This window comes from Cylas formicarius, unplaced genomic scaffold (assembly GCF_029955315.1).
Source record: "Cylas formicarius isolate icCylForm1 unplaced genomic scaffold, icCylForm1.1 PGA_scaffold_6__28_contigs__length_40554024, whole genome shotgun sequence".
Classification (NCBI taxonomy): domain Eukaryota; kingdom Metazoa; phylum Arthropoda; class Insecta; order Coleoptera; family Brentidae; genus Cylas; species Cylas formicarius.
The window spans coordinates 5,480,050-5,497,108 of record NW_026844347.1 but is presented as its reverse complement, the minus strand read 5'-3'; the positions used below and the strand labels follow the sequence as shown (position 1 = coordinate 5,497,108).

Here is a 17,059-nt window from a genome sequence, read left to right as displayed (position 1 = left end):
TATAATATTCGAACCTTGGAAGTCGTTAAAAATGTTTTGGTCTTTGATTTAAACTATTGAATAATCATGTTTATTTTTCTGCACTTCTATCTGCTATTAACTTTAATGCACCTGCAAGAAACGCTATACAAACACATCTTTTTAGTATTGACTATCATCATACAAACTATTGGTATTTTTGTCCCCTATCTCATATTTGTAGAGGCTATTCAACAGCCTGGAGGAATTGATTTGTTTAGTGTAACCTTGCCAAAGTTTAAAAATGGTTGTGTCTTAATTTTGCCTACACTGAAATTATTGTTATTCTTTTATATTATGATTATCTTTTTTTTTTTTTCATCGGAAGATGGAGTCCTCTCATGTCGGCTAGGTGAGTAGCAAAACATGAAATGTGCGCTATTGAAGTTGAGGTTGATTAAGAACTCTTCTAATTATATTGCAGCTAGTTAGTACCACAGACTTCTGCATTTCAAAGTAGGCGCCTGGTTTTACGGTAAGTGTTGTCAGGTTGGTTCTGAGGGACTTTGGTATTTCTCCCATTGCACCGATCACTATAGGAACAATGTAAACCCTATCGACACGCCATGTCTGTTTTATGTCATCCGCTAACGGTATGTATTTTTCTCTTTTTTCACGTTCTTTCTTCTGCAAGTTGTTAGGTGCGGGAATTGCAACGTCGACGAGGGTCAACACTCTTTTTCGGTCCAAAAATATTGATGTTAACGACTTTCCATTAAAAAATACAAACAATTATCAAAAAAGTTTTTTGAAGAGCATTGTTTCTATTCTATAAACGAATTTGTTATAACCAAGCACAGTTATTTTATAAATTAATTATTCTTAGAGTGTACAAAGTTTTACTTTCTGGTTACATTGGTTTACCTATTTATATGTAATATATTTATCTTGTTTGTGCTCTTCCTGACTTCAAAAATACGTTTTTGTATTTATAAGTGGTCAATAAACGATTATTTATTATTATTATTATTACTATTATTATTATTATTATATTATTTTATATAATACATAATTAGTTTATATAGATAATAAGATAAAATTTTTGACCAGTCAATTTAAGTTTTAGTTTGGGAAAGTGCCACACAAAAGAGGAAACATGTTCGAAAATAATTTTTTCTACTCCCGTCTGTAAAATACCTAATTACACACCGATGTAGCGTGCGGGAAGTGTCACTTTTCGGACATTTCCGGGATTTTACCGCACTGGTTTGGGAGCAATATTTTCGGAGATATTTCCCACGCTTTGAATTTTGATGTTTGTCAATTCTGACGGTCATGTTAGTGAATGTATTCTTGTTGTTTTGCGAAAATGTAACCAAAAACTAACGGTTGTAGAAAAAGTATACTATACAACACGTTCGGTAAACTTTTTAACTCACTCGTTTATTGCCGTTTACCGCACCGAACAAAAGTCCTATTTGCATTTCGGGATTATTGCGTTTGTCTTATATTTGAAATTTGTAAATTATTTTGCTTTGTTGGATAAAAATTTGGAACTGTTTGGTCCGCTGCCGAAGAAAAACATCTTATGGAACTTATTGAACCCAGAAACTTCCGTTGCTCCGAAAATTCGATTTCAATGGTTGCACGTGTCGGCTGATAGACACCATTATGCGTTAATAATACGTTCTATCGCACAATGACCGATTAGGGCAACCGATTTCAAAGACACTTAATTGACCAAACTTTATAATTACAATTTCTATTCATTAGATTTCGTTTGATCCGAGCCAGGTGTTTTGCGGCGGTTGACTTTCACGCAAAGAATTTCGTATTGTTACTTGCGCATTCTTGCTTATAATCCGTTTTATTAAATATAAATCCTGCCCAAAATAATGAACAAAACAAAGTATGATAGCAACGCGAGATTGTTGCTGATCAAAACTTTTACGGAACAACCTGTTTATGCGAGTGGTTTTCCTTTTCGGTCCAAATTTTAGGATCAACTGCCAAGACAGTTCGTTGTTAAATTATATTTTTTTTAACAGATATGCCTGTTGATTAAGGTAATATATTTAGATAAAGGTAGGATATTTTGGTTCCCCATCTACTTGCTTTCACAATGTATACATTTCAAAACTAACTTTAGTCACGAATTTGATTTAATGGACTGATTCTTCTTGACTGCAAATCCATTGCACGTGATCTTACGCTGAAAATAATCTGACAATTCTAGTTATCCTATTGAGTTCTTTCAAGTGGGAACACTGTGTTTAGCTGACTTGATACCATGATATTCGGCCAACTCTCCTTCGTTTTGAGCACATTAGGGGAAATAAATAAACCCAGAGAGATCTTGCTATTTTGCAATATGTATAAAAAAAATAGTTTTTCTTTCACCCACTACATTTTAAACTTTTAAGTGACTATGATGTCAGTGAGCGCCAGTGTGCTGTTCCTAACAGATTTCGTTCAAATGTAATAAATATAATATAATAAATAACCAAATTTTAATATTACCATTGGATTTATTTAACTTACGGCTCTTGGTAGCAATTTCACAACAGGAAGCAACAAATTCAAAAATTCGATATTGAACGAGTACTTGTTTATTGTGAAGAAACAATTTAAACATCGAAGCCGTGGCAAAAACGGCAATCTACGCTTGCCATTCAGAATAAAATCTCGTTTTGCTGTGGGAAAAAGTAGTCATGATTTTCCACCAGACCGCACGGAGCGTTATTTATATTATCCTCGCGATATGCTGTTGATCGCGATACAGACAAACGCTTTTAACTTCGGCTTCGCGACCGATCAGTGGCGTCTAAAATACATCTGTAAGGAGCGAAGAAATTAGGAATGGAAAATGCAAATATATTTACTAATTCAGAATTACTTCTACTCAATGATATTGACCTTCCTCAATGAATAAAAGAGGACCAAATCATGATGTATAGGCCGAGTAATTCAACATGAAATAATAGAATTAGAAACTTATATTAAAAGCAACACAGACACAACCATTCTTGAACTCAAGGCCTTTAGTAGCATAGATCCAAAAGTATGCAAAATTCAAATTAAGAACGACTCTAGCATTCCGTTGAATAAAAATGAGTAACAAATCGTTAAAAAATAAATTCGTAATAAAATAGAATTGCTTTTTCTACTTCAAACTTCTTGCATACACACTTTTTCTACTACCATTAGCTTTTGGGTACATTTTTGTAGCACGAAAACATTCACTGAGTGACGTGCATCACAGCAAATCGTTAAAAAATAAATTCGTAATAAAATAGAATTGATTTTTCTACTTCCAACTCCTTGCATACACACTTTTTGTACTACCATTAGCTTTTGGGTACATTTTTGTAGCACGAAAACATTCACTGAGTGACGTGCATCACAGTAAATCGTTAAAAAATAAATTCGTAATAAAATAGAATTGATTTTTCTACTTCCAACTTCTTGCATACACACTTTTTGTACTACCATTAGCTTTTGGGTACATTTTTGTAGCACGAAAATATTCACTGAGTGAGGTATAACGTGACCATTAGAACTGACAAACGTCAAAATATCATCAGCTAAACATGTAATCACTCCTAAGAATAAGTTGACGTCTTAAAGTGACGCTTTGCGTTCGCCTGACCAGTGCACAATTGCCACACTCGCCACACCAGAGTTGAAAATATAAAAAAAATGGATAAAATTTTTAATAAAGTGTTGGAAGAAATTTACCAACGTGTTGCAGACTGTATTTTTTCTACGTCGATTAGTTTTTAGCGAATTTTTTCCAAAGCAGCGAAAATACATTCACTGAGTGACGCGTGACGTGATCATCACAAAACAACAAACTACTTTGCTGTGATCAAAATATAGGCACCAAGCTTACTTTATCGCGTTGAAAATCATCGCGTAAGCCACTGGTTTCACCGTCGCCCGTCCAGAAGACCAAACACACCTGCTACTTTACATTTTACTGTCCTGCATAAAAATCTAATCCAAATGTAACAGTCTAAAGCGAGTCTGAAGGCATTCAATCACTTCCGTATCGACGTGGGACACAACTACATCGAAAAATTATACACACAATTTATGTCTCATTGTTCTCCTTGGGGTCTAATTATGCAAATCCGTAATAATTGGTTTGTGTATCGTATACATTTTATGCTTAATTATTTCTCTTACATCGTAGCAATGGGGAATGTTGCGGTCTGTAATGGCGATTCACGACGGTGGTCGTATCGTTTATGAATTATTAAAACTTTTATGGATCATGTACTAGTCCAAATGCGCTAATTTTTAGTAACAGATCGACGCCACGAGTGGACTCTTTCAATTTGCGCCGCAACCTTTGAGCGAAAAACTGTTGTTTTTGGGATACCACAATTTTTCGGCTGGTTCATTAATGGTGGTGGCGAGGTATAATATTTCGAAAACTAATAATCGTAGGAGTTTGGTAAAACAATACTATTGAGGTAGTTGACCAAAAGTTCCTATCTCCAGTTCTAGAAGTTGCAGGAAGTCGTATAACAAAATTCATAATCTTGAAAACTTTCCGGTATAGGATACAAAAAAATTCGTCCATACTGCTTGTTCGTTTGATGTGTTTTATTGTAGATCACAAAGTAAGAGCGCCATTATTTCTATTTCATCCATTTCATTGTGTTTCATCAAATTCAAAAACTGAACTATCTTTTCAAACATAGGACTGGACAGGAATCCTTCTAGCATCTAACGTCTTAAACTTGTTCATTTTAGGTCCCGATCCAATAAATTCTCTTGTAAAGATCTTTTAATCATACAGGGTGTCTCAAAATCTTATTATTTTGATATATTTGTATGCCAAGGAAGCTGTGAAATGGTAAAGATATACAGGAAATAAAAATACAGAAAATGCATACTTCTAACGCCTCTTTCTCTCGCCTATATTTTTTAAACCAATGGATATTAATTTCGCCATCTCACTTCTGTCTGATGTTTCATTTTAATATTCTAGGCGTCTTCTGGTGCGACTTTTAATTTTCTATAACCACTATAAGATGTATTGACGTCATGAATCTTGTTGGAAGGCACTAATTTTAGTACATATTTACATTATTCATTTATTTATTTATTATGAATTTCACCGGCAGATTACATTTTTACATAAAAACTTAGGAAACATGTACAATTAAATTCCAAGCTTGGCTGCTACAAAAAAAAGGTAAAAGTAAAAGCTTATGTTACAAGTTAATGTCACAAGTTAAGGAGAAAAAAACAATAACAGTTTATGTTATGTTTGCCAAACCAAATTACTCGTTTTCCACAATATTACTATAGTGTAATAGCTAGGCTGGCAGTAAATGTTTTCAAATGAAAAAAAAAAACATAATTTATTAGTCTACTAGCATCTCTTGTTTTTTTTTACTCTCAGCCGCATGACACGACGGAGGCAAAGCCGCTGCACAGTGCTTTATTTGAAAATCGGTTTTTAATGCGTTCGCTCCTTAATAGATTTACAGTTACGCAATAGCGAACGTCGACAATCAACCAATTTAATTCCAAATATCTGGCGTTGGATTTCCACGTATAGAGATTAATGGCCTAATCAAATTAAAGGAAATTTTCAAAATCAATTAACAAATACACTTAATCAACACCGGACAGTTACATTTTTCTCGTTTAATTAGCAACAGGTGCGTGTTCCAAACAAATTAATGCGTGTCAACCAATTAGACGCATGTGTGTTATTTAGAAATGAATTAATTATACGAACCAAATATACTTCACCGGAGAAATATTTTTGCAGCTTATTGATGGGCGCTGCATATATTCACAGGTGTAGGTAACACAAATTTATTATTGATCACTCCAGCAAATGGAATGTCAATTTATTGTGCTAATTTAGCATTTTTACAGGGAGTCTAATAATAAATTGGATTTTTTACAAAACTTCTCGATTTTAAATGAAAAGTGTAAAGAGTGGGCTTTCTTCTCAAAAGCATCCAAAAATATATTTGTGATGAGTGGTGTTAATGAGGAACCCAAAGCTATTCATGGATTTTTATTCCTAAATTTGAGCGTTACAAGAAAAAATATGTTCCAGGCAAGCATTTTGATTTTTTAGATTCTTGGATTTTGGTATACCTGAATTTTAGAGCCGTGAGAGGAGACTGACTTTTTATCGAATTGTGATAGAGAAGAACCTATAATAGCACATTTAAGGATGCGTTCCATAAATGACGTAAGATCATTTTTAAGATGGCCACAGGACGCGTTTGTCAGAATACGCAGATTTTTTTTCTTCATAGTCTGTTATGTTCATGACTACCGTACACTGGAGGAATCCAAGATTTGTAAATAGTATTTCAGTAGATAGACTGTCGAAGTTTCTTTGAAAAAAAAATTGAATTTACTAGGCTGTTTTGAAAAAACTTAATGTTAAAACCGAAAGATAATGAAAAAGTAACTTTTGCGGGTAGAGACGAAAACGTCACTTGCTGAAAAGTGTATTGTCGTCGTGGATCTAGTGGGAGGATTTTTCCTCTAGATTTTAAAGCCTTATGTAAAAATTGATTGAACTAGCTTGGAGCGGGAATGGGACAACTAATTCTACAAGCCCCTTGTGGGATCTACTTTATCACTACCTAGGAACATGCAAAACAATACTACACCAGTACCTAGCAAATTTATTGGCATCGAAGTCAGAACCAACTTTAAGATATACAGAACTTTCTTGGTCGATCTTCCAGGTGCGGCTCTAATACGACACACGCATGTAGTGCAACAATTGCGTCGTGAAAATTTGAAATATAAAAAAATTGCATTTGTCGTGTTTGACGTAAACAAGTGACTCTCGTTTCTCCTGTTCCTGATGGGTTCAATTTCTTCCTTATATTTCAAGCGTTGCTTGTGTTTTCATAAAATGAACCATGGAGCAATATGGAGACGACCGCGCAATACCGGTTTTGAAATTAAATGTGGACAACTTGGTCTCCCTATTTCATTACAATATTCAGTTTGTCGTTTTTGAGTTTGAACTTTAGAGAATATAAAGCCTACAAAAGTTCAGTTCCGCGAAATTCTTTTAATTATATATCTTATCTGATTTTTATATTAGGATTTTGTAAATCAGTAGATAGAGTGACGAGCTCGGTAGTCCATAATTTGATACGGCGCGGGAACATTATCGGGATGCAATAAATCGTATACTAAGGCATATTTCTAAAGAGAGACCATTATAAATTTTTTTCAGTATGCTTACTTATATCTCTAGAATTAAATAGCGACTGCATGCACGCTACTTCAGTGTACAACCCGTACCCGCGATCGGGCCGATGCCTGACCTTCGGGAGATTGGATACATGAACCAAGTCCTGTTGCCTGCTGAGTGGTCTTGTTAACACGATATTATGCGGCAGTGCTGTTGAAAGTTCCAAAAAAATGAGAAGCCCATGATAAATGGTAGTAATAGTAGGACAATTTGAAAACAAAAATATGAAGATCTAATTCAAAAAGGCAAGGAGATAAAGGACTGACATAGACAAATTTTGAAGAAGTATAGAACGGGCAGATGTAAAAACTAATTCTAGGAAAATTGAACTACAATATAGTATAATTTCGAGGAAAATGACCTCAAAGTTTTGTGGCGAGATAATTATTGGTTGAACTCGTTTTGTCCCACGGGTTTCACCGTAAGACCGCAAATTTAAATGTTTTTACTTAAAAAGTTTACCGAACGTGCTGCATACTATACTTTTTCTACGACCGTTAGTTTTTGGGTACATTTTCGCAAAACAACACGAATACATTCACTGACATGACCGCCAGAATTGACAAACGTCAAGATTCTAGGCGTGGGAAATATCTACGAAAATATCCGATTGCTCCGAAGCACGTGCGGTAAAATCCCGGAAATGTCCGAAGCGGCTCGGATCCGTGGGAAACGAAACTGAAGTGGTAAAGTGGCACTTCTCGCACGCCAGATCGATGTGTAATTAAGTATTTTACAGACGGGAGTAGAAAAAAAAGTTTACAATTAGAAATGATTTACTGTTCTGGCACGGTAAAACGTGGACGAAAAGGTTGCCCAGCTGATGAAAAGGAAGATAAGATAGTTTATGTAAAATAGAAAGCTAAGCAAGCAAGCAATTATATGAATCCTTCAATGACAAGTACATCAAAAGGAAAGCAGAAAGACGGAACTTCACAAGAAGTGTCATGTCTATTAGCATTCTGAGGTTATAAATCGTAAACATTTTAGACTCGCAGCAATTCTTATGGTGCTTCAGTAACATGTTACAAGAAATTAGAACACCCGCCAATAACTAAAATTCCGCATATGAACTAATCGTGTGAAATTCAAGAAGATGCCAAAAATCAATGCCATCGAATCCCAGGTATAGGAAATTTTAATGTAAGAGAGATTTATTTTTATTTTTTGTCCTGTTTTTAGGTACAATGGCGGTTTGAGTGTAAATGATAAGAAAAATTGTTTTGCCGAATTTCATATGGTTTAGTTATATATGAACAAGAAAGTTGATTCATCAAAAAAACATTTCATTGTCCACCCGTTTTATTGTCAAACCTCAGTCCCGACAGATTTGCGAAAAACAAAGAACTATCAATTGTTATTCCAAGAGCAATTTTATCTCCAGAATTGAACGGATTAAGTTAATTTTTAAAAGAAAAAAAAAGTTGGGCCTCAAAGGGTTAAACATTGAATTGAATATTCTTCAGCTTCAAATTAATAATTTCAATTTTACAATTCCAAAAATATTTCGGACTTCCCATTGTTCTATAAGTTCCTTCTTACTCAATCTCCCAATACATTGGAGCTTGTAGAATTCTCTTTCTACTAGTAAGTACCTATTTTCTGATCAACAGTCGTAGCGGTGTCTCGCGTATTTAATCGTGGATGAAATAAATGTTTGAGACGCTCTAACAGAAAAAAATGCGGTTTTCTCACCATAAAGGCTCAGCCCGTTTGATGCAATAAAAAACCAATTATACCGTGCAGGAAAAAAGTAATTCGCTTTTATTAAAATCAATAAGAAAAAGACGCTGGCCTTTGGTACTAGTCCGGCACATGTGACATCGCATCACAATGAGACATTTAAGCACAGCTTGCCGGGAATCCGCAAGAAGGTTGACGACTTTTATATATCTGACCCGGCTGGCTCATCGACCATGTTGCCAATTGGCTTTTAATTGGATTTTTATCGGCTTTAGAGAGTACTTGGATAGTTTAGAAGAAGTAAGGAGAAGCGCGTAAATCATTTATTTAATTATCAAGACTTCAAAAATAAGTTGTACTTTAACATTGAATCTGACAAAAATAATCGGCAAACTTGGAAGCGATATTTTTTATCTATTTGCAAGTTAGTATTAGTCAATAGTCTTGAAACAAAATGGGTACGCCGTTTAATAATTTGCCAACAGTTCATCAATGATTGCTAACCGGTTCATATGAAACAAGTAAATTGAAATAACCATATTATCTTAGAAGTACTAGAGATCAGTGTGTCATAATATCAGATATAGCACAGGATATTGCTCTAAAGCATTTAAAGGAGATATAACACGTAATAGAGCTTTGGCAGCATACTCAAACCGAGAAATGACCCAATATTTTAAAGGTCGAAGGGTATAATTTTTAATTATAACAAACAGACAGTCCATTTCTTCACAAAATGTGCTAACGACGGGACATGATAATCGCACGATATCCCTTATGCGTTGCGGGTCTAAATTTGCGAAAGCGATATCAATGGCCTCATTCTTTAGATGTCACAACGATGACTAAACATCGATGGAGCTTGCGGCCTTGAGCATGGTGCCAGATTCACCACCTACTACTTATTATGTAACAGTTTCTTCTGACCCAAATTTTGTAGCCGAAGAAATGGACACAAGACAACACAAGTCTCTTTTGTTGTCGTACGAAAGCAACTCTCCAAAACATTTCTCTTGCCCATAGGCGTCCTAACTGATTTACTTTTTTTATGTTCTTGGTACAAAATAGTATATTATGCAACAAGTGCGGTAAACGGCATTTGGCTCAAGAGTTTAGTTGATACGAGCGGAGCGAGTTTTTAATAAACGAGTGAAATTGTTGGTTTTTGGGTACATTTTCGCAAAACAACACAAACACTGACATGACCGTCATAATTGAAAAACGTCAAAATTCAAAGCGTGGGAAATATCTCCGAAAACATTCGATTGCTCCCAAATCCGCGCGGCAAATTCCCGGAAATGTCCAAAGTGGCTCGGCTCGGATTCGTGGGAAACGAAACTGACGTGGTAAAGTGACGCTTTCCGCACGCTAGATCGGTGTGTAATGAGGTAATTTACAAATGAAAGTAGGAAATAGTATATTATGCAACAAGTGCGGTAAACGGCATTTGACTCACGAGTTTTTAATAAACGATTGAGTTAAAAAGTTTACCGAACGTGTTTCATACTATACTTTTTCTACGACCGTTAGTTTTTGGGTACATTTTCGTAAAACAACATGAATACATTCACTGACATGACCGTCAGAATTGACAAACGTCACAATTCAAAGCGTGGGAAATATCTCCGAAAACATCCGATTGCTCCAAAATCCGTGGGGTAAAATCCCGGAAATGTCCGAAATGGCTCGGAATCGTGGGAAAGGAAACTGACATGGTAAAGTGACGCTTCCCGCACGCTAGATCGGTGGGTAATTAGGTATTTTACAGACGGGAGTAGAAGAAGTAATTGACGTGACCTAAATGTGAGGCTTACGCCCGATAAAAATACAGCTCCGCAAACGGGCTCGTATTAACAAGGTATTGAAAATAATTAAATTTAGCATTGACACAAAATTAAATTGAGCTCAATAATTATATTCATCTTCTTAAATCTTACAGTTTTTACAGTAAATTGGAACCGTACACTAAGCCAGATGTATTAAGAAAATACAACTCCTTGAGCGAAAAATCAAACAGTCGACGGTTATTACTTTTTAATTTAATAATTTTGTCACAATAATACGTCATATCCTCGAACCAAACTTAACAATCTACAGTAACACGGTAAAACAAAATACAAAATAGCTTCAAATGAACTTAGTAATTAAAATCGCTTTAAAACATCATAGTTCAGTTTTTGACACATTCAATAGAATGCAACATGTCCTTGAAAATACGGACAAGCAGTTTATCCTTCAAACCACACAATTCTATTTGTGATATCACAAATAACATTGATTTTGTGTCTTTGAATGCCTACATTATCGTCCTACATACATACCAATATCCCTTTGGTTCAAATTTTCCTGAATAAATGTGTCTTTTAGTTATTGCCTGTTTGTATTTTGTGTATATCCAAAGGTTAACATGTTTATTTGGCTAGGTTATAAACTAGCTAATACTATTGATTACTATGATAGCTGATTTTGGGTCCTGGTTAAATTAAATCAAAACAAATTAAAAGTAACCTTTATGACGACGAATTATGAGTATTTTCTTTCAATTCCGCAATCAGAGTGTCGCAAATTTGGGGAATTATTTTCAAACCCACTTATTTTCCGAGTTTGAAAAGTAAATGAATATCCACAAGCTAAAACCGTAACAGTTATTGCAAGCTGTTCTCGCTTATCATCTCGGTTATTTATATCTATTTTGTACATCTTGGGACCAATGGAGACCATAGGAGAAATGTTTCAAAGTCTTATTCATCCAAAGTTCATTAACGTCGTCAGAAGTTCACGCACTTACTGTCTCTATACTAAGCTTGCTCACTTTTATTTTTTTTATATTTTCCTCTCCTTTTTTTTGTTTAGAATAAATATAACAAAACATTTCAAATTTTTCTGTTTTAACTTTTTCTCTTTTTTTTTTATTTGTAAACCCAGTGGAATAAAGGCAACGGTAAAAGGCACGATATCGAGTTGTGGAATTGATTTGTGAGACAAATATTTGTTAAAGAAACTTATACAAAAAGAACATGAAAAGAGAAACTTTCACTATCACTAGCAATAGCAATAGCACTAGCAATATTTTCACATTATAATTTGAGATTTTTTGCTTCATATTAGCAGCATTCTGAGAAAATATTTAAATTTCCATTCCTCACAGAGGAGTAAGCTCAAAATAAATTAAGAGACGCATTTATGTGCAGGAAGACAAGCTTGTTTTATATTTGAAGAGTATAAAAAATTTAATTTCTTGACTGCTTATGTTAACGATCATTTCTTTGACAAATCTAGGAAATAATATGCTGCACTAGCTTTACGGCCTATAAAAGAATTTGCAATTTTCACTCATGTTTTAACTAGGCAAAAGTGAAAGCGTATAAAAATTTCTTAACAAAACTACATGGTATCGTGCTATAACGAAAGGTACTTTGGCAAGTAGCCAACGTATGCAAGGTTGTTTGGCTAATAATTACCCAAAAACTAACACTGGGGAATGTTCCAGTTGAAGTTAAAACATATAAAACCGTTCCCCCCAACGACGAACATTTTGCAATTTGCATAAAATGTTCATACATATTAAGCTGTATAAACAATAATAATATTTAACAAACTCATAAACCATTTATCTATTATACTTTCGTAAGCTAATTTCTTGTACCGCGGTCACTATGAAATAGTTCAAAATAGCGATTGCAAATTTAGAATAAAAACAATTTCAATTCCACTTTAGTTTTAAGCCAAAATTGCGGTAACTTCTGTTTGCTGATTGGTGGGAATTTGTAAATCAAATTCGTTTGTTTATTGAACGGCAAGTAACTCCTAAAATAACGAACTAGCATGTTTTTAACGATGATAGCAGCATAATTAAAAAAACGTATCTCTTTGACGCACAAGTCGAGAATACAATTACACAGTCACTTTCCTATATCAGCCGGTATACTAGATTATTAATTATTTTTTTATTAGTATGATATTCGCACAATGAACTCGATTTAAAGAGGAACTGACCCAGTAATTCAGTCGATATCGATTCGACATGCAAATTTAGGAGAAGGGTAGTTATACAAGTGCAAATAAGTGCAAATAGAAATTATTTTATATTATTTCCCAATTTCTCGAATTATTTTTTAACGCCTATTTTATGAAATTATTTCAATCTTTTATCCGCGGTATCGATATATTCTGTCAATTTTTTGTGATACAATAATATATATTTGTGCTTAAAATTTGGAAATACAGTGTTTCATATTCTTCATCTATAGTCGCAAAATGTTTTCCGACATCGTCAATGGATTGATAATTCTTAAAAATAATTATAAATTTAACAAATGATTTTCATTTTGTAAATACCAGAAATAAAAATAAATTTTCATTTCATAAAAAAAATTATTTACATAAATCTTGTTTATTTGGAAAACAAACCAATTGTCTTGTCTCTATTGCTATCTTCCGAAGTATAGAATCTTATTTATAGTGCAATTGCATTTTTTTTACATAATTTGAAGGACATATTGTGGAAGTAATTAAAAACGAAAACTCTCCATTCTCCCATTAATATAAATGAGCGAGAGAAAGACAAGAAACCCTATTAAGAGTCGTCTTTTGCTATTGTACAATTTGCGTCACTTTTTCTGCATGCAACATCGAAGGACTGCAACAGAAGATCACATTTTAGAAAATTTCGTTTTCTACGCCACTGATTCAGTAAGTTAATTGTTTTTGGTGTTTTTAACACACCTGCAAATTTGGGTCAGCCTGCACGGTTACGCACGATAATAATAATTTCGTACATATTTCAAGCGAGTCGTTGATTGGTTTGCTTCAGAATCGTGGCTAATGATAAGTTACAGACCATTTTATATGAATTATTACCCGCTACCGCCCCTACTGAAAAAGAGAATCACAAAAACGCGAAATTCGCCCAAACAAATAGCAAAATTTATTTAATGAGAAAGTGCTTTTGCAATGCCCCCGACGGGGTTGAATTATAATATCCGCATTTTAGTTGTGGTTACAAAATACAGAAAAAATGATTATATGAATAAGTATTACTAGCTTAATATTTTGATCCATTCGAAAAATACGCACGAAGAGAAATGAGACCCCTTGTAAATTGCAAAATGTCAGGCAAAACAAAATTTAATTTTTTAAAAATACCAAATCAATATTTTACTAGAAAATGGTATAAAAAATAAATGTAAAATGTGTTAATTATGTTAATTAGGGTTAAGGTTAGAAAATTTTCCGTTGCGGCGTCTACAATAAATTGTGAAACTCTTGGTGTCAAAATGGTTATAAAATGAAAATTATACCACCATTGCTTAGACTATGTAGATAGTCGGAGTATAGTGCGTACATAAAAGTAATGAAAAAAACGTTTCTGTGATCAAGACGACTTAAATGTGAAGCAACAATTTAAAGCACAAATGGCCGTTTAGTAATTTAGGCACTTAGTAACTGAGTAAGAAATAACACTTAAAATAATACACCAAAATACGCTTGTTCGTTTGTTTCTCAGTCAACAGTTGCAAACGGCATTCCCACTTTTTAACTTATAATAATGACAAAGTATTAGTTTCATACATACTTCAACCTGCGACACTTTTGCACAATATTCACTATGTATTTTGCGCAGTAAAGAATGACTGGCAGATTATTGTACCTAATTATATCGGAGATTAATTTGAATAAAAGTTTTGTTTCACAATACAAAATTGGTAATTATACGTTGCACTTATTCATTATTTTACTATTACCAACCGTAGTGTTCATAATAGCGGTCGTCTCAGGAATTATACCCTCTACGTCGTATAACTTTAATAACGGGGTACAACAACGTTCTAGACATCAGTTAACATTCTTCGAGAAAGCTGCTTCATTTTTCAGCTAGAAAGATCTTCAGTCGGATTCCGATAATGCGTATTGCTAAGCTTTCAATAAGCAAACAATCTCAAGCAAATTAGTGTTTTGTTTTCTTGTTCTAATTTTTCTAATCAGTGATGCAATTAAAAAAATGTTACAACACTATGTAGACCGTTTGGTGCTTTTGCTTTAGATAAAATATAATTAAGAAATTATTTTGTGATTGGGAGCGAGATTTCGCATATTAACATAAACAGGGAAAAATTGAAATAATTAACTTCACTAAACTCCGAGCCATTAATTTGACAATAACAAGTTCCGATTTTCATACCATAAAGGCAGCAGATTGAAACATAGATGACTAGTCCTACTTACGTAAATACGTATTTAAAAAAATATATTTTATTGTATTGTCGCTATATCATGACACTTCAAAATTTCCGAAGCAACGAACTGGCCCAAAAAAAAAATTAAATATGCCATCTACCCTTTTACAAAAATATATATACTTAGCGATTTTTATGTTGTGAAGTTTATGAATAATATATAAATTTATTGAAAGCATTGCCACAAAATTTTTATGTTTTCTAAGAAGAGGCCAGCATAGATTGACACTAAAAACGACTGATCGAAACAACGTGCCATTCACCCACACGCAAATGAAATATAGCAAAGTACCTTTAATATATAATGTAAGCTCGAATGTAAGTATCTATTTCATGCCACTCAGATAAGCATTTAGAAGTAAAGAGATATTTTATTATTTTTCAGAAACATTATCCAGCAGATGTTAAGAATCATTTTTGCACTATTATGCATGAAAAATGCAAAGCATTTTCGAGAACACTTTGTTCACGTAGGTGTGCAGCGAGTTTATGAAAATTTGTAGAGGCACGATTCCTGTTTCCTCGTTCGATGGAGAGAGACAGTCTCTGTGTATATACACCATTAAAAGTATTGTTGAAAAACGTTTAAGAGCCTCAAATAATAACTTTTTCAAGTGTAATTAAAAATTGAACGAAAAAAATTAAAAACTAAAATCTAAAAAAATTGTATTCTCTAGGAGGTTAAAGAACTACTGAAAAAAACTGATTCACCATATAAGGCCATATTAGGTATACAGAGCTAATTAGTTTTTCTAGAAATTATTATTTTTGAAAAAGAAACACGAGTTATATGCAATAGTTGAGAATAGTTGCAATATTCAAGAGGTGTTGGAAAACAATGAACTATGACAGCATTGCCTTCGAGAACATACTATTTTAATTACTACTCGTACAGAAAGAGAGCGACGACCCGATTTTTGGTTCACGTTTGTTTTGAGCAGATGGTCTTTCCAGGCACCGAAAATAATCGTCGAAGATCACTCCTATGGGGAAATTTTAGCTGTCATCGCCGCATTTAAGACGTTTATCGTTTTCGACTTCTTTTAATAAACGAAGAAGATTGCGAACTACTCCGGTTTAGTTAAAAATAAATCCTAAAAATTAGGCGCTGCGGCATCAGTACAAAATATGTGTGTACACACGAAACAAATCGATTCACTTATTGATTCTAATTTGTCGTGATCTACATTCACATCTGCTCTCCAGCCATCTGCTTTTTCGTTAATCTTTGACACGAATCCTTGCGATTTAGAGGCGATAAAAGGGCATTATGAGATTTTAATTATATAATAGCTTAGTTGTGTTCGGTACTAGTAGGATTTAAATAAAATAAATAATATTGAAAGAATAAACTTTTTGGGAATTTGATGTATGATATTTTACCATTTCTTGTGCCCTTATTAATTTACATTTAAACTAGAAACTTAACCATTCGTTCCCTTTTCTGGCAAATATATACCTTGCAAATAAAAGCAAGTTGTTACAATTGCGGCTTATAATAAGGCGTAGAAGAAGCTCAAAATCAACAGAGAACATTCATACACACTGTTTAAAAAATGTCTACTTAACACTTCGATTATTATAAAATTTTCGGTTTTATATATTTTCCATGTTTACCCTGAAATTGTCAGATTGTTTATTTTAGATATTTTACATGTTACCGAATAGGATATTACTATTTATAGATAATTACTCCCAATTATTTTTACACCTTGAAGAACACCTGCGTTCTCTCAAGCACGTTTGCTGTCCAGTAGAGTGAAAGTTTCATTTAAAGCAATCGCGATTCTCCTTAAATAACAGCGGCGCCGATGCCGCGCTTTTGAAAATGTTCCTTTGCATCTTTTGCGTTCGAGTTGTTGCCAACAGAAACAACATTTCCGAGAAAGCTACAGCTAAGCTAAGATCATCGAATTATCAAATCCCT

The 17,059-nt window shown here is 33.8% G+C and overlaps 1 protein-coding gene across 2 annotated transcripts in view; it reads right to left on the bottom strand.

Annotated features, from left to right (window-relative positions):
• LOC132702875 (kielin/chordin-like protein) overlaps positions 1-17,059 on the bottom strand; it is a 118,071-nt gene that overhangs the window by 36,819 nt on the left and 64,193 nt on the right. The window contains exon 1 of one of the 2 annotated variants that reach the window (XM_060671720.1): positions 3,851-3,995. The exons of the other annotated variant lie outside the window; for it this stretch is intronic. The gene's annotated coding sequence lies outside the window, so the exon portion shown is untranslated. Of the gene's footprint in view, positions 1-3,850; positions 3,996-17,059 lie in introns of those variants that run through there. 2 annotated transcript variants of the gene reach the window in all.